Source organism: Phocoena phocoena, chromosome 3, assembly GCF_963924675.1.
Source record: "Phocoena phocoena chromosome 3, mPhoPho1.1, whole genome shotgun sequence".
Classification (NCBI taxonomy): domain Eukaryota; kingdom Metazoa; phylum Chordata; class Mammalia; order Artiodactyla; family Phocoenidae; genus Phocoena; species Phocoena phocoena.
Genome location: NC_089221.1, coordinates 100,194,304 through 100,218,882, shown reverse-complemented (window position 1 = coordinate 100,218,882; position 24,579 = coordinate 100,194,304). Strand labels below are relative to the sequence as shown.

General features: G+C 36.8%; 1 pseudogene; it reads left to right on the top strand.

The window, feature by feature from the left end:
* Positions 1-22,400: 22,400 nt before the first annotated feature.
* On the top strand, positions 22,401-24,579 carry LOC136120226 (cytoskeleton-associated protein 2 pseudogene; annotated as a pseudogene).

Sequence of the window (24,579 nt, the reverse complement as noted above, 5' to 3'; positions counted from 1 at the left end):
AGCTGTTTGTTGATCTGGAAAACTGGGTCGCTTCACTTTGAACCCCACTTGTGCTACGGCTCTCATAAGCTTTAACAAAATTGCCATCCACTTGAGAAATAACTATTATTTAAATGAGATTGCCAAACTTGCTCCTTTTTATTCTAGAGCAACTGCACTCCTGGGATTATTCACAATTCCCTCAGCCCTGCTTAATCTCTGCGGCTGCATTCTATACAGCTGTAGATGCTAAGAGAAATGGACAGCAAAAGCCCTCTGCGCCCTACAAGGCATCACACCTGGTTCCCTAACGGTCTTTTTGGATGCAGAGCATCTAGGTCAATTTCATTTGTCATCATGTTGCTCAAAAGAAAAAATGGCGTCCAGTCCATTTTACATAATCATAAGAGAAAGGATGGACACTGCATGAAAAAGAAATGTTAATTACAGAAAGAAAGCAGATTGCTTCTACTTATTTCAATGAAGCTGACCATCCTGCCTTACAAAAGCAGCTCCTATCCCCAGATTTCCATGACATGGCCCCTCCACATATCAATACCTTTTAAAAATTGAGTCTATCAACATAAAGCAATCATCAAGCCCTATCCATTAAAAGCTAAAATTTAATAGGTGGATGAAAAAAATTAATAGCAGTGGTGTACTCTGATTTAAAGATCTATTACAGAATTTATTTGAAGTGTTCTTGATCTCTTAAAATATAATAAATTCATGCCATTTGAAATCCAAATTTTCAATGAGCCTGATGTCTTTCACACTGATTGTACAACAGGAGACCATTTCCATAGCAATGAACACATTTAGCACACTCACAAATTTCTAACCTATTAGTCTCTAAGCTCTCTTTTTTCTTTTCTTGGCATCACAACATTTCCTGAATCCACCCACCTCCTTTGCAAACCTCCTACCAGAATTCCAGTCTCATCATTTCTCACTAGGGCTATCAAATTAGATCCCTGACCTGTCCACCTGCTTCCAGTCTTACCCTCCTTCAAATCACCTTCCACAGTAAAACCAGAGTGGTTTTCCAAAAAGCAAAACTGCCCATAAACTTTTCATTAACCAACAGATATGATCTCAGTGATTTAGCATGACATCTACGGTCCTTTATGATGTTAGCTTTGCCAACTTTTCAATTTCACCTACTACTCCTCAGCTTGTACTCTGCATTGCAATTATCCAAAACCCCTTCTATTTTCCTGAGAAAACTAGGTTGTCTAAAGTCTCATAAATTACTCCTTTCTGCCCACTTTTGCAGCTTTCTCCCTACCCATAGACACAAAAACTGATCTGTTTCCACTTAGCAATGCCCCTTGGGATTCTCTCTAGACACCACTACATTCTGTTTGTTCTCCCAAATCCACCACTGTTAATGAGACTGAAATAGGTCTTTGATTCTCATCCTACTTTGCTTCTCTATTCTACCTTCTTTCTTCAAATGAGACCCTGCCTTATTCACAGATTCTGTCAAAGTTAAAGTGTGATCTAGTTAAAAGAGAGAGACATTCCCCAAAAAAAACTGTTATTGCCTGTCCCAAGAATTCTCATCCCTTTCCACCACCATTGTAAGCTACAGGAACTCCTACAACACATTAAGTCTCGACCCAGATATCATCTCCTCTGGAGCAAAACCCTTGATTCTCTGCCTCCAAAGCACTGTTTTTATACTTTTTATAATTTAGGTATGTGTTTTCCTGTCTGTCCTTGCTAGACTGTGAACACCTAGAGGTCGAAGGCCCTCTTTTATACTTGCAGAGAGTGGAACATAAGTGGTGCTTTCCAAGTATTTCTGGAATTAACTTGAAAAAAATTATGACCATCTTTTGCTCACCATTCTCATTCTCCTCTTCACCTCAAGTCCTGTGTTAGTAGTACCTTTGGTTCCAACATGAAGAACTATATTTAAATGAAAAGATATATTGAAGAAATCTCTCTGGACTGAGAGGAAGTCAGAGATTGGACAGTATTTGTTTTATAAATGACAATAAAGAGATGATTTCAGTAACTTCTATCATCATAAAAAAAATTACATTAGCATAAACGAAGTTTCCCCCTCTATGTCTCATACATGACAGAAGCTGTCCAAAATGTGGGTATTACCAATATGGAAATGTAAGAAGCATTACATTGAACTACACACAGTTAACTCAATCCTATAAATGCATAGCCCTGAACTGACGCATTACAGTATTTGCACAAGAGGTTTTTGTTGTTGTGTTGTTGTTGCATGTTCAAACCTTGCCTCCTTAAAATGTATATTCTGGTAATGTGAGAAACAAATATTTACACAATCAGTTAGCAATTTTTAAATTGCTAGACTCCAGCTGAAGAATGTTTTTCATCTGCGGCATCTGTAAATTAGAGCCTGATTCTTTACCAAAACGAAAACACTTGGGAAAGAAACATGTAAGAGCACACACCACGAAAGCTGAAAGTTTCTCCCATTGCAGAGCACAGGCTCCGGACATGCAGGCCCAGCGGCCATGGCTCACGGGCCCAGCCGCTCCGCGGCATGAGGGATCTTCCCGGACCGGGGCACAAACCGGACTCTCAACCACTGCGCCACCACGGAAGCCCAGCTGAAAGTTTTAAAGGGCTACTAATAACATCTTCACCACTTTGTTTCTAGTCATTCTATATCCCAAACAAAGCAACAGAAAAGTTATCAACATTCTGTCAAATAAAGCAGCGGTCCAACCTTTTTGGCACTCGGGACCAGTTTCATGGAAGACAATTTTTCCACGGACAGGTGATGGGGGGATGGTTCAGGCGGTGATGTGAGCGATGGGGAGCGGCAGATGAAGCTTCACTCGCCTGCCACTCACCCCTCCTCCTGTGCGGCCAGGATCCTAACAGGCCGGTCCACAGCCCTGGGGTTGGGGACCCCTGAAATAAAGGGCTTAACTTTGAATTCAAACATTGGTTTGAAATTTAGTATAATTAACAAGACTTTTAAATTCCCAAAAGCCAAGCCAATAGGCTAACTTGTTAAACTTTCCTTAGATTAAATGATCTCTCCTTTTTTTTCAGACCTCTCACTGTTGTGGCCTCTCCCGTTGCAGAGCACAGGCTCCCGACGGGCAGGCTCAGCGGCCATGGCTCACAGGCCCAGCCACTCCTGCAGCATGTGGGATCTTCCCGGACCTGGGCACTAACCTGTGTCCCCTGCATCGGCAGGTGGACTCTCAACCACTGTGCCACCAGGAAAGCCCTGATCTCTCCCTTTTATTCACTGATATGCTTTTTCCACTCTAAGTAAAATTGTTATCTACCTCTGGAACTCTTGGGAAACACGTGCTGTATACTCTCAAATTGACAATAATGGGTTTTGATCTTCTGATGAAACAGGCCAAGTGAAAGTGCGCTCTGGAAGCCAAATGCTCCCATATGTGAGGATCACCTATACTGGGGTTATAGAGGTAGATTAGACCCAGACAGATGGAAGCATCTCTTTTCACACTCCTGACATTTTTCTGCTCTGGTAGTTTTACTCATGCTGTTATTTCTACCAATTCCATTTCTGTGATTTCTGGGTTCTTAAGTCTCATCCATTCTACAAAATGCATCGTACATGTCACTTTCATGGGTATGCCACTCCCAGAAATGTTTCACACCTTTCACAGGACTGGAATCTAAATTTAGTAGATATGATCAAAGTATTCATGGTCAAAATTATACTTAAAATACCTCAGGAGGGCACCACTTTAGAGAACGAGATCATCTTTCATAAGTCTTCTCCCATGGGAACTCTTGAGCTGAGCATGAGTGTAGGGGTTTCTAGAACCCCTGCCCAATACAGGAGTCACTAGTCACATGTGATTACTGAGCACTTAAAATGAGGTGAGTGGTACAGGTTGAAATGATAATGTCTTGGATACATTTGATTCAATGAAATAAATTATTAAACTTAATTGTGCCACTTCCAGTTTCCAGCCTGGCATGGAAGGAGCTCAGAAGTCACAAATCTGTCCCAACAAGTAAAAATCTGTTCAACTAAAATATCAGCAACTCTTCTTAGATTTGTCAGATAAGTGAGTTCACAGAACAAACCACTGCCTTCCAAATTGGAGAGACAAACAGGCAAATATAGAGAATCACACCTATTTGAACGGAAACCCCTGAGCAGTAACCTTTGCAGGAATCAGCACCGGATAGGAAAACCTAAACTGTAATTGATGAAATGTTGAAGCTCACTGTGGATAAACCTGAGTTAAAAGCTTCAGGGGCAACAGTCATGGGGAGGCCCTCACACTTTGAGTTTGACCTTCCAGAGTTGACCAGGTTCTCACAGTGAATATCTGAGAAAAATTTTCTCATGCTTCCAGCAAGGAGAGGGGGAAAAGGAACCATTTTAAAATACTCCAGAGCATTCTGTTCTTATAAGCCCTGTCCTTAAGAGAGATTATTCTACCAGAACCTAACCTACTAGGGTTTTATTAGAACCTAACCTACCTGGAAGGAAGGAAATAGCCAATTCCAGACAGCTCTAGCTTTCCACATATGGGTAAAAGGAAATATCCAACTCCTTGCTCCTTTTAGCCATCCTGTCCCACCTAAAGTAGTGTGTGTGTGTGTTGGGGGTGGGGGAGGGTGGTATAGAGAAGTACTGATGAAGTTCACAGTCCAGAAGCACAGGCTTATCAAAAACCTAAGACCTAATCATAGGACTACAGAATGTTTTCCCTACACCCACATCTTACCACTAAATACCAAAGGCCAATTACCCTTTTACTCAGTACATTATGTCCACCTTTCCACAAAAGTTACAAGGCACATTAAGAGGCAAAAACAGTTTAAAGAGACTGAACAAGCATGAGAACCAGAGTCAAATATGGCAAGACTGTTTTAATTATCAAACCAGAAATTTTTAAAAATATATTATTAATATGCTAAGGGTTTTAATGGAAAAAGTAGTTAATGTGCAAGATAAATGATGTAATAAGAGAGATGGGAATTCTAAGAAAGAACAAAAATGAAATGCTGGAGAGCAAAAGAGTGGAGCCATGAAGGATACTTTTGATGGCTAAAGAGAGAATCTCTGAGTTTCTGGATGTAACATTAAAAACTTCCAAAACTGAAAAACATTAATTATCATTTTTTTTAAAAGTATAAATTCCTGGTTTAGAATGGCTATTATCAAAATAACAAATGCTGGGAAGGATGTGGAGAAAAGAGAACCCTTGTGTACTGTTGGTAGGAATGTAAAACCTGCATCGGTAAAACCAGTGTAGTTCTGAGGATCTAACGTATAGCATGGTGACTACAGTTAAAAATATTTTATAATATACTTGAAATTTGCCAAGAGAGATCTTAAAATTTCTCCCCATCACACAAAACAGGATAATTATGAGAAGTGATGAAGGTGTTAACTAGCCCTATTTTGGTTACTATTTCACAATATATACTTGTATCAAATCATCATGTTGTAAATCTTAAACTTAACAAGATAATGTATGTCAATACAAGATAATGTATGTCAATTATATCTCAGTAAAGCTGGGTAAAATGTTACATTTAATATTTAAAAAATAAAAAGGTATTCCAAGATTCAGAACATGGACAACACTAAAACCGGGCAAGAATGTGGAGGAACAAACCTCTCAATACTGTTGGTGGGAATGCAAAATTGTACAATCTCTTTGGAAGACAATGTGTTAGTTTCTTACAAAACTAAACATACTTTTATCATAAGATTTTTGTGTGTCACTGGATTTTTTTAAATACATATATTATTTATATTTTAACAGCCCATATTAAGATTGTATTATTCCACAACAAAACAATAATTTTTGTGTAATAATTGGAGGAAAAAAATTTTGCCACTGTGTTCTGGAAGTCCTTTGTAAAAGCTAGTAACCTGTTTGAAAGCAGAACAGTTATAAGTGTAAACATATATACATTTGATATGTTAGTGGGTTGATTAATATTCTTATTAAAATAATATTTGTTCATTTAATATTTCAGTGTATAAATTAATTGAATTGAACTGTATCTGATAACAGTGAAGTAACTTGTTAGAAACATAATCAAAAACAAGTAGAAAACAGCTACCAAGGGAACTAGGACTTGAGGGGGTTAGAATTCTGGAGAAAACAAAATCTCACTGAAGTGAGCTTGGCATAGAAGTAAACTATACTTTTCCGACAAGGCATGTGCCAATTCTTAAGTTACATACAGCAGAGAAGCTAAGAAACCAAGAGGAAAGCATCTACTAGAAGGATTAGAACATGAGATAAGCTTCTGGCAGCCTTATGGGGTTGGAGAACCAAAAGTTGAGTTCAGGGCTACTAATCAACCAGGAATTCTGGGGCAATAATTTCTGAGAGAAAGAAAGTACACTAAGATAAACAAACAGAGCCTATTGTGTTGCTAAGGCATTCACTGATTTATAAGCAGCTTTGTGGTCAAGAGGCTAAGAAGGTAAGGAGAATGCTGGCTAAGAACGGAACTTTGGGAAGTTTCATGCAGCAGGGTTAACACAAATTAGAAATTAGAGCCTGTCAAGGGAGAGTGACCTCGGCATACACCCAAAACTTCCACATGGGACTCTGGAAATGTTACAGCTTAGGCATAAGAAGAGACCTGAACACAGATCTACCCCAACAAAAGGCTTGACCCTAACTGCACAAGTTCAATCGCAAGCTGAACTAAAGTAACTTACCTCTACTCTAGCTACATGTCAGAAAGCAACTGGAACTCCATTCTGATAAGAAATATCATTGTCAAGTGTTTCTAACAATCTCTGCAAAGTTTCATAAACAATGTCTGGCATTCAGTCATAGATTACCAGCTATATAAAGTAAAAAACCAAATGAATGAAAACCAAGGGGAAAAAGTAAGATCCAAAGGTGATCCAGGCATTAGATCTTCTTACACATGGATTTTAAAATAATGGTGATTGGGCTTCCCTGGTGGTGCAGTGGTTGAGAGTCTGCCTGCCGATGCAGGAGACACAGGTTGGTGCCCCGGTCCAGGAAGATCCCACATGCTGCAGAGTGGCTGGGCCCGTGAGCCATGGCCACTGAGCCCGCACGTCCAGAGCCTGTGCTCCGCAACAGGAGAGGCCACAACAGTGAGAGGCCCATGTACCGCAAAAAACAAATAAAATAAAATAATAGTGATTAATATATTTTTAAAAGATGAAAAGACTGAAATTTAACCCCAAAACTGTCTATTTTTAAACAGAACTACATAGAAATTAAAAAACTAAAAATATTATACCTAAAGATAACATACTGAAAAATGTGTTAATAGAAGATTAAACACCATAGAAGAGAGGTGACAGAGAAGACGAGTAAATAAAAAATATTCAGATTGATGCATGGAGAGTAGTAAAGGATAGAAAATATATGACATAGCTGTGAGACATGGGGTAATAAAAATGTCTAACTTGAGACCCAGTAGGAGAGGAGTGGTGGGGTGGAGAAAGAAGAAATATTCGGAGATACAGGTTACAAATTTTTTTAAGTGATAAAATATGTAAATCACAGATATGAAACTCTCTAGAAACAAAGCAGGATAAATATAAAGAAAACAACACCTAGGCACAGCACAGCAAAACTTTTCAAATCCAAATGCCATGAGAGAATCTTAAAAACGCCAGAAAAAACTTACATCCTACTGTCAAAGGAATAACAAATAAGACTGACAGTTCTTTTTTTCAACAGAAACAATGGAAGCCAGAGACAATTAAATGACATTTTTAAAGTGCTAAAAGAAAATAATTGTCAGCTTAGAATTCTGTATCTAGCAAAATTAGATGAAGTAAAGATGTTTTCAGGTAAAAAAAATATATATATTAGAATTTGTCACTAACAGATTAACACTAAAAGAAATACTTAAAGGAGACTTTTATGCAGAAGGAAAATATTCCAGCTAGAAACAAACAAAAAAATTGCAGGAAGTAATGAACAGTATATAAAGCACATCCTTGTCTAAAATGATGGTCATAATGATAATGATAATGGTAATGCTGATGATATTGATTTGGGGAATTTAAGGTGTAGAATTATAATAATTCATGTCAATAGTAACACAAAAGGATAGTGTGCTAAAAGGAGACAAAATGGCATATTGTACAGGAAGTGGTAAAAGTACTAATTCGTCTTAGATTCTATTAAGCCAAGAATTCAAACTGTAATCTCCTGGGTAATCATTAAAGATGTGTTTATTTTACAAAAAAAAAGCTAATAAAGGGCAAAAATGGAATGATTAAAAACAACAACTCAAAGGTAAGAAAGAAAAAAAAAAAAAACAAGAGCACAGAACATTAAGGAATGCAGGGGGAAATTTTTAGATGGTAGATGTATACCCAAATATAAGAGTACTTTTTTCATTTAAGGGCTAAGGTTTCCAATTATTTGGCAGTCCCTGCTAAAGCTGAACATAAGGATATTCTACAAACTAGTAATTATTCTCATAGTCATAGTCACACATAGCCCACAGAAATGTATATATGTACCCTTGTCAAAAGACACAAAAATGAAGCTTTATAACAGCATTATTTGCAATAGCTGAAAACTGGAAACAATCCAAATAGTCATCAACAATGAAATAGATAAACTGTATAAAAATCTTAAATGAATTACTATGCTATGCAGATAAAATGAACAAGCCACTGCTAGAGGAATCACACAGCTGAATCTCATAAATAAAATACTAACTAAAAAAAGACATAAAAGAGTATATAATGTATAATTATACTTACTTCAAAAAAAGAGTTGAAACTAATATAAGGTGTTTAAAATCAGAATAATGGTTAATTTGTGGAGGAAGGAATGGTATTAATGGGGAAAGTTACCAGGAATTTTTTGGTGTGCTGGTAATGCTCGTTCTTGATCTGGGTGGTGGTCATGTGGGGATCCCTTTATGAAAATCTGTTGATCCCTTTATAAAAATACATATGATTTATGTTCTTTTCTGAATGATGTTATACTTGAATATATGAATTCATCTTTCAATGTAAATAGGTAATTAGAGGCTCTCAATGTAAAGCCAATTTCAATATGTGGAATTTTAGAAGTTAAAATGAATTTAAAACTTTTAGTCAATATGTGAACCTCCTTATTCCTAAAATATTATTTTCTTACTTGTCATCAAAACAATAAAAAAATTAGGTCTAGTTTTCTAACATGGATGTTTTCCACCAAAATAAATGTGTAAATAACTTTCTTTTCATCTATTCTTTTAGCAAATATTCATTATGCTTTCTGTGGGAAACTTTAGGAGCTTCACAGAATACAAAAATGTAGATAGCATAAAGACACTCCAGGTTATATGAAATGGACATGAGAGAAAAATGTGCTCCTAGGTTTTCTGTTCCAGTCTAGTTTAATATCTTATCAAACATCTCCTCCAAGGATGATACATCATGTCAGTCTAGGAACTTATATTCAAACGGGTCAGCAAATTTTATGTTAGCTGTTCTTGAGTTATAAAATCACTTTTGGAGGTGTAAAAAAAGTATAAAATTCAAAATTTATTTTCTATGTTTTAAATGAATTTACTGAACCAAATCTATTATGTCTTCCTGCTAATAACATTTGAGAAGAAGAAATAAAACAAATTCATATGGTGAAGAGCTCACATGTCAGGAGAACAATCCAGAACATTCTTCATGAACTGCTTGGCCAGATTTCATCTCAGACTTCAGGGGCTGGTTCACATTTGAGTTCAATTCTAACACCTGGATGACTATTTAATGGCAGCCTGCAGGGTCTCCTGAGAGGCTGGAAGAAGTGAGGCTGCACTTCGATTGCACCGTCTTTCACAGCAGATGTTAAATCCAAAATGTCCTAGGGAAACATTAAGGTCACTTGTTCCACAGTTGGTAAAGAGAAAAGGTGTACGTTCCATCTCTTTCCAAAGCTCAAGTTCAACTTTTAACCCTTGCTAAGTATTAAAGTACAGCTATATCTGCTTTCAAATCCCTCCAATCATATAATGTGCCTCTTTATAGAGTGAGGAAAGCACTATGGGTTTGTAGAAGAGAAAATGTGCTGGCTTGAAACCTAAAATCTCTTTGAAATTGATTTGAAATGCTTACCAAATGATTCCTGAAGTGAACTCAAATCTGGAAATGGGTATTTATGAAAATTTGAGGATTCATTTAGAAAAGAGGATCTGTTACATTTAGAAAAGCATATGCTCTCACATCCTACACTGTACTCTGCAAAAGTTATTACATTTCATACCTTGAAGTTACTATCTTATTTTCAATAAGTCAATTGAACAACATTGCTTGAAGGTCCATTCTGTGCTGCCTCCTGGCTGTTGTATCATTTAAGAAGCTCACAAAATTTGTGGAAGTTATAAAACAATAAAGGCATTAAAGCATCTTAATACCAGTACAATCAATATAGAACCAAATGCTAGACAATAATCACCAAGGGAACCTTGGTTAAGGTAAATTCTTGGCAAGATAAAGAGAACACCAAAAGATCAAAAAATAAAAATGTATCTGTAGTATTTGGGAGATAGTGATATAAAAGGCTGTTGGGAGTGAAAGTTATATGTTTGGGAACTAAGTTGTAAAGTATAATGAAAGCATTAAGGTACAAGGGATGGCAAACCTTGAATGCCGGAATAAGCATCATGGACTCACTCTGCACTCATTCCTTTGGACAAGGCTGGCAGCAAAGTATTACACAGACTACCAAGAGATGAAAGAAGCTGAAAATGGATGAGCCAGCTGGAGTTGTTGACTTGATTCAGGCATGCAGTCTAGAATACTATTAATAAGAATGAAGAATAGAGACCTGTGGAAACTTTAAGACAAACTGTACAGCAACTGAAAGGAAAGACAGGGATCACAGCCAAATTTACTAAAAATGCATAATTGCCCTTCATTTCTGTTCAATAATATGAATATAATTCATAATATCACAAAGGGTAATTTTTAATTCTAATGATTAATTCAAAGCATTTAACTGAGAAGACAGCTGTTCATGTAATTCTGTCTCTATGACTGGACATTCTAAATTACACAGATCAGTAGGAAATCTCAACAGCGATAAGAAAGCAGAGAGAAACTAAATGTCTTAACTTCAGTTCTTTCACAGAGATAAATGATTTTTAAAGGCACCCATTGAAATTTTAGAATGTTCTGATGATAAACAATAATAAAAAATAACAAATAATATTTATGCTGTACTTACCATGTGTCTATCACATGGTAAGCATTTGCATAAATCGTTTCATCTATTCTTCAAAAAATCCATTTGGGATAAAATCTGTAATTATCTCCATATTATAGGATACACAATTGACACTAAGAGAGGAAACTACCATAGTCATAGAGTTGCTAAGTGGCAAAACCTGAAGAGACAGAAATGGGTCTGCCTATTGACAAACTCTGCCCTTAACTATAGACATGGTCCTGAAACAATCTTTTGTTGCACTCCTTGCTTGGTAGACTTCAAAGACCACATGACAGGATTTAAGATACCTGAGTATTAAACTCTTGTCTTTACTACTGTTTCTGTGACTTTGGGCAAGTCAATTCATCTTGATGGCTCACAATCTCCCCGTATATAAAATGAAGAGATTGGGGGAACTCAGATTCCTTTAAGCAATAAAATTATATGATTAAATGATATTTACCATATAATTAAGTTTTCAGAACTGCAAAGATTTATAAATTGTTCTTATTCTAATTTTGGTATTCAGATCAATAATGATTCCTTGTTTCCATTTAGTCAGAGAGTTAAGGATACTTGCTGCTTGATGGCAACCTCAATTTTAATTACTCAGCTTTGTAGTTGTAGAAAAGTACTTATTTGTTTTTGAAGCATATTATTTTGCCCTGCTCATTTTGTCTGTTGTATTTTTATTCTGGATGGCATTATGTAGAAGAGCTTAGCATCTTTACTTCAGCATTAATACTCAATCATGAGTTATCAGTGAAGCTTCTGATATTACAACAGTAAACCCATTTAGTGCATATATACATTTAGAAAGAACACATTTAGCCTGGATTACACTTGCACTCTACAATTAAGATTCAATTCCTTCCAGAAAATTATAACTATGAGAAAAGTGCATGGTGAGGTTGGAAAAAGAGTTTAAATTATGGTTTTTAGTTTTAAAATCACAGATATGCATACATACACACATATATAAAAGATATTTTTGCTACTCCACTTCTGGTAGTAATCTGAGTCACAACTTGCACTTGTTTGAGTTTGGCAGTAACTGTTTTCTTAAAATGTTAAGCATAAGCTCTCTGGATATATTCCAAAAGCTAATAGCAAATATACTTAGATAAATTACTAAGATTTAAGCAAATCTCATGGGATTCTGTTAGTTATAATAAAAGTAAGAACTAATATATTTTACATGTACTGATTTTTCTTTTAAGAAGAAAACAAATGCAACAACATAAAAGCATACATCTGGTTCAGGTTTTTCTAAAATATCAGGAATAACAATATTTGATTCTTTCCAAAATATGAGTATCCAACTGGTCTCATTATGATACCCTACAACACTTGTATATCTTCTTCTATTACCTATAAGTTGATAGAAAGAATTTTTTTTAACCTCCTTTGAAACATGGGAAGCAAAGTGACATCAAGTTGAACATACATTTCACTGGCACTAATTCAACTCTGTGTGTTTCAAAAAGTTACTAGCAAGCTAAAAATATCTATTTCAATAGTTGGAACAACTCATCTCTCTTTACCTAAGCTTAGGCATGAGAGGGGGGACCCAAATTTTCTGTTTTTCCTGAGTCTTCATCCCACTGTGTGTCTCAGTAGGAGCACCTCACTGGGTTTAATGTATTGTGCATGTATAAAGGTATATGTTGTACAACATGTGTTCAAAGAGTAGCCTAATGACTTCAACATAGTGTCAACCAAAAGAAACAAAGAAACAAACACAGTAATCTGATCCCCAGGTGAAGAAATAACTAGCTTTGTTGGAGTCACTAAAACTCTTTGTATCTCCAATGTAGTGCTCTCCCAAGGAGGTTTCAGTGGTAAGCTTGCTAATATGCCATTTTTTGGTTTTGTCTACTGGACTTTAGAATAAAATTTGTACTAATGTGTAACTCACCTAGATTGTGTTCTTCAATTAGGCATGCATTTCAATTGCCACTTTATATAGCAATCTGAGCACACATTGCTGTTGATTTTTTCCCCCATTCTTTGCTACAATCCCATACAACTAAAATAATCTTTCTGATAAATTCCGAAGATAATATGTATAGATCTGAAGACATGAATTCTCCAGGGTACAGGTGCCAGATTATCTAGTCCATTTGGTTGGAGGAATATGAAATGTGGATTAGATCCTGAGGTGAAGACCACAGACTCTGTGGTTGCCTGTGAATTCCCAGCCTGTTCATGCCAGAAGACATCTTATGTGTACAGAAAATTAAAGAACTAGTCTCTCTCCTGCATTCAGTCCTTTGGAAGGCTTTGGGGAGACCCACTGGGTGTCAGGAGCTCTGATGGGCAAAATTTCCACCAGATCAAGTAGTTGAGAAAGAGTGGACTCTCCTCTTGCTTTTACCCAGAGACCCGGACAACAAAAATCTCCATGTCTCTCCACCACATTCACAACCAACCCACCCCTAGCCTTTGCTTCTATGTAACTGAAAATTAACCAAATGGACATTAAGACTCTTCCAAGTAACTCATGACTGAAGATGAAATCAAAACAAACTGCAGATTACTTAAAATTAACACAAATAAACCTATTTCATATCAAAACATAAGAACACTTTGCCCTATGTATTTATTAAGAACTTTGTTCTATGTATTTATTAAGAACTTTGGAACTCAGCAACTGGAGCCAATGGGTACCTCTAAAGACAAACATCCAGAAGAGAGGTCAAAGGTGAAGATTTTCATAGTCCTGAATCTGGAACATTTTAACCCCTCTTGGACTCCAAAGGAATTCTAAAACAAAGTTTGCTCTCTCTAGAGATGCTGACCAAAAGAGCTTTGAACATGGGGATACCAGGCAAAGCTGATGGAGAAGGTGGAGTGCACTATGGAAGAAGATTAGGTCTCTGCCTATCGAATGGTAGTCACCAAACAAGACAAGAAAAATAAATTACATACAATATGTTATATATTATAATACATATGTGAATTTTACATTTTATATTTTTTACTAATATGGTTAGAGCATCAACATGCTAAATAATATTTCAATACAGTCATCTTTGGCATTGTGCTGACTCTTAGTCATATAAAATTAGACTTTACATATAGTGTTCATTTTGTCAGTATAAAGGTATTTTTGTTGAGAGAAAATATAACTTTTTAATTTAGCAATTTATTAGCTAGATCTGTAATTTTTAAATATTTAGATTTTGAAATGTGGGCCTCTGTTTGTATTTTTGTAGCAGGCCTTGCAAATATGAGTGGCAGGCTTGTTTTTCTTATGTTATTTTTCAATCAAAATGTATTCAGAGAAAAGAAAAATACATGTGCTTTACACATGTATTTAAACTGAAGTAAGAACATTATCAGAACACAACTCAGGATGTAAAGCCAGTAACAGATATAATAATGAAAAGAGTAGAAATCAGTACTTCATCTTTATTTTTATTTAAATATCTATTTTTAGAGTTTGTTCATATTGATGAGCTTTATCCTCTAGTTATGAATGCAGGAGGAATATTTTTAACTTAAACATGTATTTCTTCAAAAGAGAATTTATATGAATGAAACTTAATATTGGCAAATGGGCTTTATTCAATATAGATTTCTAAAATGAGATAGTAATGTTATGTATTACTCATAAAAACAATTTTACATCTACAAATAGTGTTTAAAGAAGCTGTTGTTATAATTGCACAGTAATTTTACTGTAATTGTGATATTGGTAACTTTTTAGGAAGCTGCAGGCACACTATAAAACTGTGTAATGCCCTCTGTGAAAATGTGTGTGGTAGATCCCCTTGATATATAATTAAATGTGTCCATAAAAATAAAATCATAAAAACCTTCCTCTCCTTTAAAATCAGAACAGGCCCATATGTCAGAAGTACAATGCTTTTCTAAGCCACGTGTGGAAATAACATCTGCCCCACAAATTGTTTAACATTTCTTAAGACATCAGAAATTGCCTATGGTAAGGAGTTCAGTACACCAGCACCCATATCCACAGAGAATATTTCAAAAGGTGTAGTGACCAAGCAAATATTATATATGTTCAACAATTCTACTCCTAGAAACTTCAACTAAACTCATAATTTAGGGATGAGACAAATTCAAATCAATTTGTGTATAATTCAACTATTAATGGATATATTAAAAAAAAGACTTTGGTTTCATCATCACTCACTTGAGAAGAAAGAATGTGGCTCAGAATTAAGTGACATGATGAATATCAAATGTTAGTTCAGGAATTTGCCTAATCACAGATTCCTTTGTGGAACACAAATATTACCTTAGGATTTTGCCCATAATTGGATGGTAATTTTTTAATAGCTACTTCATTAAAAATACTCTTTTCTTTAAAATGTTTTAGTCAAACTGGAAGCTGCATTGTTCCACTAACTGTAGTATCTCTGTAATAGCATAAGGTCGAGAGAATACAGCACGCCTGGTGCACCTAAACAGTAACTTTCTGTTTCTGTATTTATAGAGAGAAAGTCTCTTCAGTAGCTCCTTGCTGAAAAACAATTTGGAAGATAAATAATGGTTACTTGTTTTGGGAGAGATGGCTTTCCAGCAATATATTTATATGACATTCTAGAAAATGAATGTGACCAATTTATAATTATATACATGTAGCAATTGGAAAGAACTATGAGTAAAGCCACATACAGGGACATATCTCATATTGAAATAGTGAAAAGCAACATGAGGTCCAATGTGAACACATCATACTTCTGGAGAAGCTGATTTAATTTGAATTAACTCTTAATATCTAAAAAGTGTTTGTTCTCTTCCCAACCAGTTTCCTAGAGGCCGCAAAATGATGAGTGCTATGCTCATGTAAATGTGCACACAGTTAATTCTGTCTTCACTAAGTTCATTCTTATATTCCTGTAAATTGCTGGTAGTGTCTTTATTCTTGGTATATTTTAGTTAAGGGAATAACGTAGAGTTTTATGTGTGCCATTGTTGCAGGTTATAGCACTGTATGTTTAAAAAAAAAGAAAAAGAGTGAATATACTTGGATACTTGGATATAAGTGAACAAATATTTAAACACAGAATGAAAACATCCTTGATTTGAATCTATTTTTTAATGTAACACAAATAAAATGGACAAATATCACATACAAATGATAGCTCAGGCCACACTCATGATTCTGCCTGAGAATAGCCTGTGCCTCTGGCACGAAAGATGCAACTACACAGTGAAAGGGCTCATGGCTGTTAGATTAATTACTCTTGCCACAGATAACCTGCGAGACCCAGGAAGAGAGTGAAGCCAGGACAGGACACCACAGTCAATCCTGTGAGCCTTTCTGTGAGAGGAAAATATTGGCAAGAATTATAGAAATTGTTCAAAATAACTGGGGTTGATAGAAAAAGAAAACCAAGTGAGCTGAGACAATGTAGTATGGTTGAAAGGAAGTATTTGTATGGGGTGAGGAGCATGTATGTGTGTGTTTGGGTCTGTGTCTCTGTTTATGGGCATGGTATGTGAGTCTGTCAGATGTGTATTTTCTGTGAATTTTCTACCTTACTGTTAAATACACATTGGGAATTTGTGGCCATTATGCTTTTGGTAATACCAAATTAGTCTTAATGTTTAAGCACATATTTTTGAAGTCATTCATTATGACTACATGCTACCTGGAAATGAATTTCTTTCAAAAGTATTTATAAAGAAAACAGTCAACAAAATCACACATGCTTTCTTCACACATCTGGAACAAACTTTTTCCTTTCAATTTGTTCCATTTCAATTAAAAAAAAAACTAAACTAAAAGTACTGCGTTCAGGATTTTCTTTTTTAGGGTTCGCATTTTCTTAGAATGGACATGAATATTCTTCAATTAAAGTTCATGCAATTAAAGTATGTGCAAAAAAAAAGACCTGAATCAATGCATTTCCAAAGTGAAACTAAAGGAAGAAAAAAAAATGGAATTTTGTGTGCTTATGCAATTTGGAAGGCAGGAACTGGATCAGAGTAGCCTAACAGAGAAAGAGATCAGAAAGGCATTCTGGGAAGAAATGGAGACAGACCATGTTGCTGGGCACTGTGTAGAAACTGAGCTAACATAAGGAAGTGCCTGGGGACAGCAGAGGCAAAAAGGAATACAGAGAAAGTAAAATGTCTCATACAATTTTTAAGTCGATATATAAATTTCTCCCCCATTTCCTCTGTGAAACAAGTAACACTTACACACCACTCTGATGCTTTTAGAGTGAACTCACTGGGGGAAACTTAAACTGGTCCTAAATTTGAAATATGAGTTTGTAGAGGATGAAAGGCAGAAAAAGGACAAGCAAATAGCAAATATCTAGAATACATATGTTCTACAATGTCCTTTCCAGGTTTATTGTGGTATAATTGACTTAACATATTATGTAAGTTTAAGGTATACAATGACATGATTCATACATGCATATATATATATATATCTCAAAATGTTACCACAATAAGGTTAGTTAGCACACCCTTCAACTCACAAGACTTCCATTTTGTGATTTCAATTGTTATGGTGGGAACATTTAAGTTTGACTCTCGTAGCAACTTTCAAAGATGTTACCAGAAAACTACTAGAGCTCATCAATAAATTTGGTAAAGTTGCAGCATACAAAATTAATAAAGAAATCTCTTGCATTCCCATACACTAACAACAAAAGATCAGAAAGAGTAATTAAGGAAACAATCCCAGTAACCACTGTATCAAAAAGAATAAAATACCTAGGAATAAACCTACCTAAGGAGACAAAAGACCTGTACTCAAAAAACTATAAAATACTGATGAAGGAAATCAAAGATGACACAAACAGATGGAGAGAAATACCATGTTATTGGATTAGAAGAATCAATATTGTCAAAATGACTATACTACCAAAAGTAATCTACAGATTCAATGTAATCCCTATCAAATTACCAATGATATTTTTCATAGAACTAGAACAAATAACTTAAAAATTTGTATGGAAACACAAAAGAACCTGAATAGCCAAAGCAATCTTGAGAAAGAAAAATGGAGCTGGAGGAGTCAGGCACCCTGGCTTCAGACTATACTATAAAGCTACAATCATCAAAACAGTATGGTACTGGCACAAAAAGAGATATATAAATCAATGGACCAGGATAGAAAGCCCAGAAATAAAACCATGCACTTATGGTCAATTAATCTATGAAAAAAGAGGCAAGAATGTACAATGGAGAAAAGATAGTCTCTTCAATAAGTGGTGCTGGGAAAACTGTCCAGCTATATGTAAAAGAATGAAATTAGAACACTCCCTGACACCATACACAAAAATAAACTCAAAATGCATTAAAGACCTAAATGAAACACCAGATACTATAAAACTCCTAGAGGAAAACACAGGCAGAACACTCTTTGACATAAATCACAGCAATACTTTTTTGGATCCCTCTCCTAGAGTAATAGAAACAAAACCAAAAATAAACAAATGGGACCAAATTAAACTTAAAAGCTTTTCCACAACAAAGAAAACCATAAACAAAATAAAAGACAACCCACAGAATGGGAGAAAATATTTGCAAATGATGCTATTGACAAGGGATTAAATTTCAAAATATACAAACAGTTCATACAGCTTAATAAAATTTTTTTAAAAATAAAAAAATTGGCAGAAGACTTAAATAGACAAAGAAGACATACAGATGGCCAACAGGCACATGAAAGGATGCTTAATGTCACTAATTATTAGAGAAATGCAAACTTCTTTATTCATTTTATCTATAGATGTACACCTTAGGTTGTTCCCATCTCTTGGCTATTGTAAATAATGCTGCTATGAATATGGGAGGAAAGATATCTTTTGAGTTAGAGTTTTTATTTTCTTCATATATATTCTCAGAAGTGGAATTGCTGGATAATATGACAATTATATTTTTAATTTTTTGAGGATCATCCATATTGTTTTGCAGTGGCTATACCAATCTATAATCCCACCAAACCCTTTTCTCCTCATCCATACCAGCACTTGTTATCTCTTTTATTTTTTATGATGGCTGTTCTAACAAGTGTGAGGTGATGTCCTATTGTGCTTTTAATATGCATTTCCTTACTTACTAGTAATGTTAAGCATTTTTCCATGTGCCTGCTGGCCTTCCTTATATCTTCTTTGGAGAAATGTCTATTCAGGTTCTTTGCCCATTTTTTAATTGTTTGGTTTATTTGCTACTGATTTGTATGAGTTCTTTATATATTTGGGGTATTATTCTCTAATCAGATATATGGTTTACATATAATTTTTTCCCATTCCATAGGTTGTCTTTTCACTTTGTTGATGATTTGCTGTGCAGAAGCTTTCTAGTTTGAAAACTTCTAGGGAAGTTTTCAACTATAATCTCTTCAAATATTTTCTCAGTCACTTTCTTTTACTCTTCTTCTCCTGGGACCCCTATAATTCGAATGTTGGTGTGTTTAATGTTGTCCCAGAAGTCTCTGAGACTGTCCTCAGTTCTTTCCATTCTTTTTTCTTTATCCTTCTCTGCAGTAGTTATTTCCACTATTTTATCTTCTAGGTCATTTATCCGTTCTTCTGCCTCAGTTATTCTGCTATTGATCCCTTCTAGAGTATTTTTAATTTCATTTATTGTGTTGTTCATCATTGCTTGTTTCATCTTTAGTTCTTCTATGTCCTTGTTAAATGTTTCTTGCATTTTGTCTATTCTATTTCCAAGATTTTGGATCATCTTTACTATCATTATTCTGAATTCTTTTTCAGGTAGACTGCCTATTTCCTCTTCATTTGTTAGGTCTGGTGGGTTTTTATCTTGCTCCTTCATCTGCTATGTGTTTTTCTTTATTCTTATTTTGCTTATCTTACTGTGTTTGGGGTCTCCTTTTTGCAGGTTGAAGGTTCGTAGTTCCCGTTTTTTTTTGGTGTCTGTCCCCAGTGGCTAAACTTGGTTCAGTGGGTTGTGTAGGCTTCCTGGTGGAGGGGACTAGTGCCTGTCTTCTGGTGGATGAAGCTGGATCTTGTCTTTCTGGTGGGCAGGTCCACGTCTGGTGGTGTGTTTTGGGGTGTCTGTGGCCTTATTATGATTTTAGGCAGCCTCTCTGCTAATGGGTGGGGTTGTGGTCCTGTCTTGCTAGTTGTCTGGCATAGTGTGTCCAGCACTGTAGCTTGCTGGACATTGAGTGAAGCTGGGTGTTGGTGTTGAGATGGAGATATCTGGGAGATTTTTGCCATTTGATATTACACAGAGCTGGGAGGTCTCTTGTGGACCAGTGTCCTGAAGTTGGCTCTCCCACATCAGAGGCACAGCACTGACTCCTGGCTGCAGCACCAAGAGCCTTTCATCCACACAGCTCAGAATAAAAGAGAGAAAAAGAAGAAAGAAAGAAAAGAAAGAAAGAAAGAAAGAAAGAAAGAAAGAAAGAAAGAAAGAAAGAAAGAAAGAAGATAAAATAAAGTTATTAAAATAAAAAATAATTATTAAGAAAAAAATGTTTTTTAAGTTAAAAAATAAAATAAATAAAATGGACAGACAGGACCCTAGGATAAATGGTGAAAGCAAAGCTATATATACAAAATCTCACACATCAAGTTGATTGTGGAGATTTAATCCACTGCTCCTGAGGCTGCTGGGAGAGATTTCCCTTCTCTTCTTTGTTTGCACAGCTCCAGGGCCTCAGCTTTGGATTTGGCCCTGCTTCTGTGTGTAGGTCGCCTGAGGGCGCCTGTTCTTCGCTCAGACAGGACGGGGTTAAAGGAGCAGCTGATTCGGGGGCTCTGGCTCACTCAGGCCGGGGGCAGGGAGGGGTGCAGATGTGGGGCGAGCCTGCAGCAGCAGAGGCCAGCATGACGTTACACCAGCCTGAGGCGCACCGTGCGTTCTTCTGGGGAAGTTGTCCCTGGATCCCGGGACCCTGGCAGTGGTGGGCTGCACAGGCTCCTCGGAAGGGAGGTGTATAGAGTGACCTGTGCCCACACACAGGCTTCTTGGTGGTGGCAGCAGCAGCCTTAGCATCCCATGCCCATCTTTGGGGTCCACGCTGTTAGCCACTGCTCGCGCCCGTCTCTCAAGCTCCTTTAAGCAGTGCTCTTAATCCCCTCTCCTTGCGCACCAGGAAACAAAGAGGGAAGAAAAAGTCTCTTGCTTCTTGGCAGATCCAGACTTTTCCCCCTTGGCAGATCCAGACTCCCTGCCGGCTAGCCGTGGTGCACTAACCCCCTAAAGGCTGTGTTCATGCCACCAGTCCTCTCCCTGCAGTCCAACCAAAGCCCAAGCCTCAGCTCTCAGCCCCTGCCCGCCCCGGCAGGTGAGCAGACAAGCCTCTTGGGCTGGTGAGTGCCGGTCAGCACCGATCCTCTGTGTGGGAATCTCCCCGCTTTGCCCTCCGCACCTCTGTTGCTGTGTTCTCCTCCGCGGCTCCGAAGCTTTCCTCCTCCATCACCCGCAGTCTCCGCCCACGAAGGGGCTTCCTAGTGTGTGGAAACCTTTCCTCCTTCACAGCTGCCTCCCACTGGTGCAGGTCCTGTCCCTATCCTTTTGTCTCTGTTTATTCTTTTTTCTTTTGCCCTACCCAGGTACATGGGGAGTTTCTTGCCTTTTGGGAGGTCTGAGGTCTTCTGCCAGTGTTCAGTAGGTGTTCTGTAGGAGTTGTTCCACGTGTAGATGTATTTCTGATGTATCTGTGGGGAGGAAGGTGATCTCCACGTCTTACTCTTCCGCCATCTTCCCCTTTTCGGCTACTGATTTTTGTATGTTATTTTGTATCCTGAAAATCTACTGAATTCATTGATTAGATCTAACAGTTTTTTTGTTGAGTCTTCAGGATTTTTTATCTATAAAATCATGCCGTCTGCAAATAGAGACTATTCTATTTCTTTCTTTCCAATTCTGATACTTTTTTTATTTTTTTCTTGCCTGATTGCTTTAGCTAGGACTTCCAATATTATGTTGAATAAGAGTGGTGAGAGTGGTTTCCCTACCTTAGTGGAAAAATTTTCAACCTTTCACCACTGAGTATGACGTTAACTGTGGGCCTGTTATAGACAGCTTTTATTGTGTTAAGATATGTCCTTTCTATGCCTAACTTGTTAAGAGTTTTTATCGCAACTAGATGTTGAATTTTGTCAAATGCTTTCCCTGTATCTATTAAGATGATCATATAATTTTTGTATCAAGTTCAATATCAGGTCAGAGGAGATTGGACATAGACATAGAATGAGATCATTTGTAGTATTTACTCCACATAGAAATATCAGCTGGAGAATGGATAAATAACTTGTGGTGTAGTCATATGCTACAATAATATACAGTACTGATATGAATAAATCATGCCTTAACATCAAAGTGGATGAATCTCAGGAACAGAATGGTGAGAGAAAAAAAGCAAGTTAGAAGATACAATATGGGCAGTGTGCAGCTGCGCTGGCTTGAGGGAGTCTGTGGTGGTTGAGCTGGAGACGCATCCCCCTGCCTGGAGCTGCGATAAGCACCCCAGCCGTGCCCCAGGACCTGCAGCTGCCCCCGAGTCAGAGGGCCCAGTCTGCTGTTCAGAGAGCAAAGAAGACAAAAACTCAAGGAGTATCTGTTAAAAACTTTTTTCATACAAACAGGAAAATCAGATATTGTCCAGTGGTAGAGACCAGAGAGTGAAGACATCTGAAGGCCAGATCGAAGAAGAGACAAAAGTTCTGAAACTTAAGGCAAAAATGGTTGATAAAGAGAATGTCGGTAGACTTACAGGGATCAAGAATAATATAACAATGGAAAAAAACTGTATTCCTTTAAAAGCTTCTAATGAATTAACCAATTCAACTATAGCAATTGATACACCTAATTTTGAGGATAATAATCGAACTCTGCCATTGTTACCAATTAAAGATGACCCCCAAGGTCAACATATGATGTTAAGCCAAGCATGTCACCTTAAAAACAACAGTAAAAAGAAACAAATGACTACAGAAAACCAAAGCAAGGTGCTAACATGCCCAAATGCCCAAGAAACCTGTGCTTGGATCTTATCATAGCCAAACTGTTCAGTCTAAGATTAATTCCTTTAGAAAACCTCTACAAGTCAAAGATGAGAGTTCTGCAACAATGAAGAAACTTTCAGCTACTGTCTCTAAAGCCACAAAGTCTCAGCCTGTACATGCCAGCAGTGTACCAGTGAAAAGTGATAGAGCCTCACATATGACGACTGCCACTAAATTTGTGAGCACTACATCTCAGAGCAGTCAACTTGTACAACCTTCTATTAGCAGTCACCACAGTAATAACCAGGATGCCATGAAACAAGGCATCAGTCTGCCAGTGTTATAGTTTGGAAAGGGCCTCGAGAGAAAGAATTATTACAGTTAAATACACTTTCGTCTATTATCAAAACCAGTTCTTCTCAGGACATAAAAAGAAATAAGACACTATCAAGAAGCATGACATCTGAAATGGTAGCCAGACCTGCTTTGTCTTCTAATACTAAACTGATAGAAAAGTCAAAAAGCATTGACCACCACAGACATACCATGGTGAAAGCAGCTATTGATAGTAGATGGACTCAGCCCAGAGAAACTGCAGAGGAGAGAAAGGCTCGTCTGAGTGAGTGGAAAGCTGGCAAAGGAAGAGTGATGAAAAGGCCTCCGAGCTCAGTGGTTACCCAGCCTGAGCCCGAAGCACAAAATGAAAAACTAGTTGGGTCCTTCTGGACTACCATGGCAGAAGAAGATGAACAACGATTGTTTACTGAAAAGGTAAACAAGACATTTTCTGAATGCCTACACCTGATTAATGAGGGATGTCCAAAAGAAGAAGTATTGGTTACACTGAATGACCTGATTAAAAATATTCCAGATGCCAAAAAACATGTTAACTATTGGATATACCTTGTGCATATTGAACCACTTACAAGTCTATTGAAAATATTTTCGCAATCTATGAGAAAGCCATTCTGGCAGGAGATCAGCCTACTGAAGATATGCGACATGCCATTGTTGACATTCTGACAATGAAGAGTCAGGAAAAAGTTAAATTTGGAGAAAATATTTAGGAGGCTTGTGCAACCAAGGAACAAATCCAAGAAAACACCATTGATGATATAAGTGTTAATCTGGGGTCAGAAAAACCAGAAATAGAAAATAAGCATCCTAGGAATGTGGTATTTCAAGGTTGTGAAAAAGAGCAAGATGACAAAACAAAAGATCCAACCAGTGATATTAAAACCCCCAATACAGAAACTAGGACAGGTTGCTTAATTAAATATAATGTGTCTACTTCTCCATACTTGCAAAATGTGAAAAAGAAGATGAAGTTTAACGAAACCAATTCTGCATTTAAAGAGCTAAAGTTTCTCACACCAGTTAGACGTTCGCAACGTCTTCAAGAGAAGACTTCTAAATTGCCAGATATGTTAAAAGACCATTATTCTTGTGTGTCTTCACTGGAACAGTTAACAGAGTTGGGAAGTGAAACTGACGCTTTTGTGTGCCGCATGTACTCAGAGAAGTGA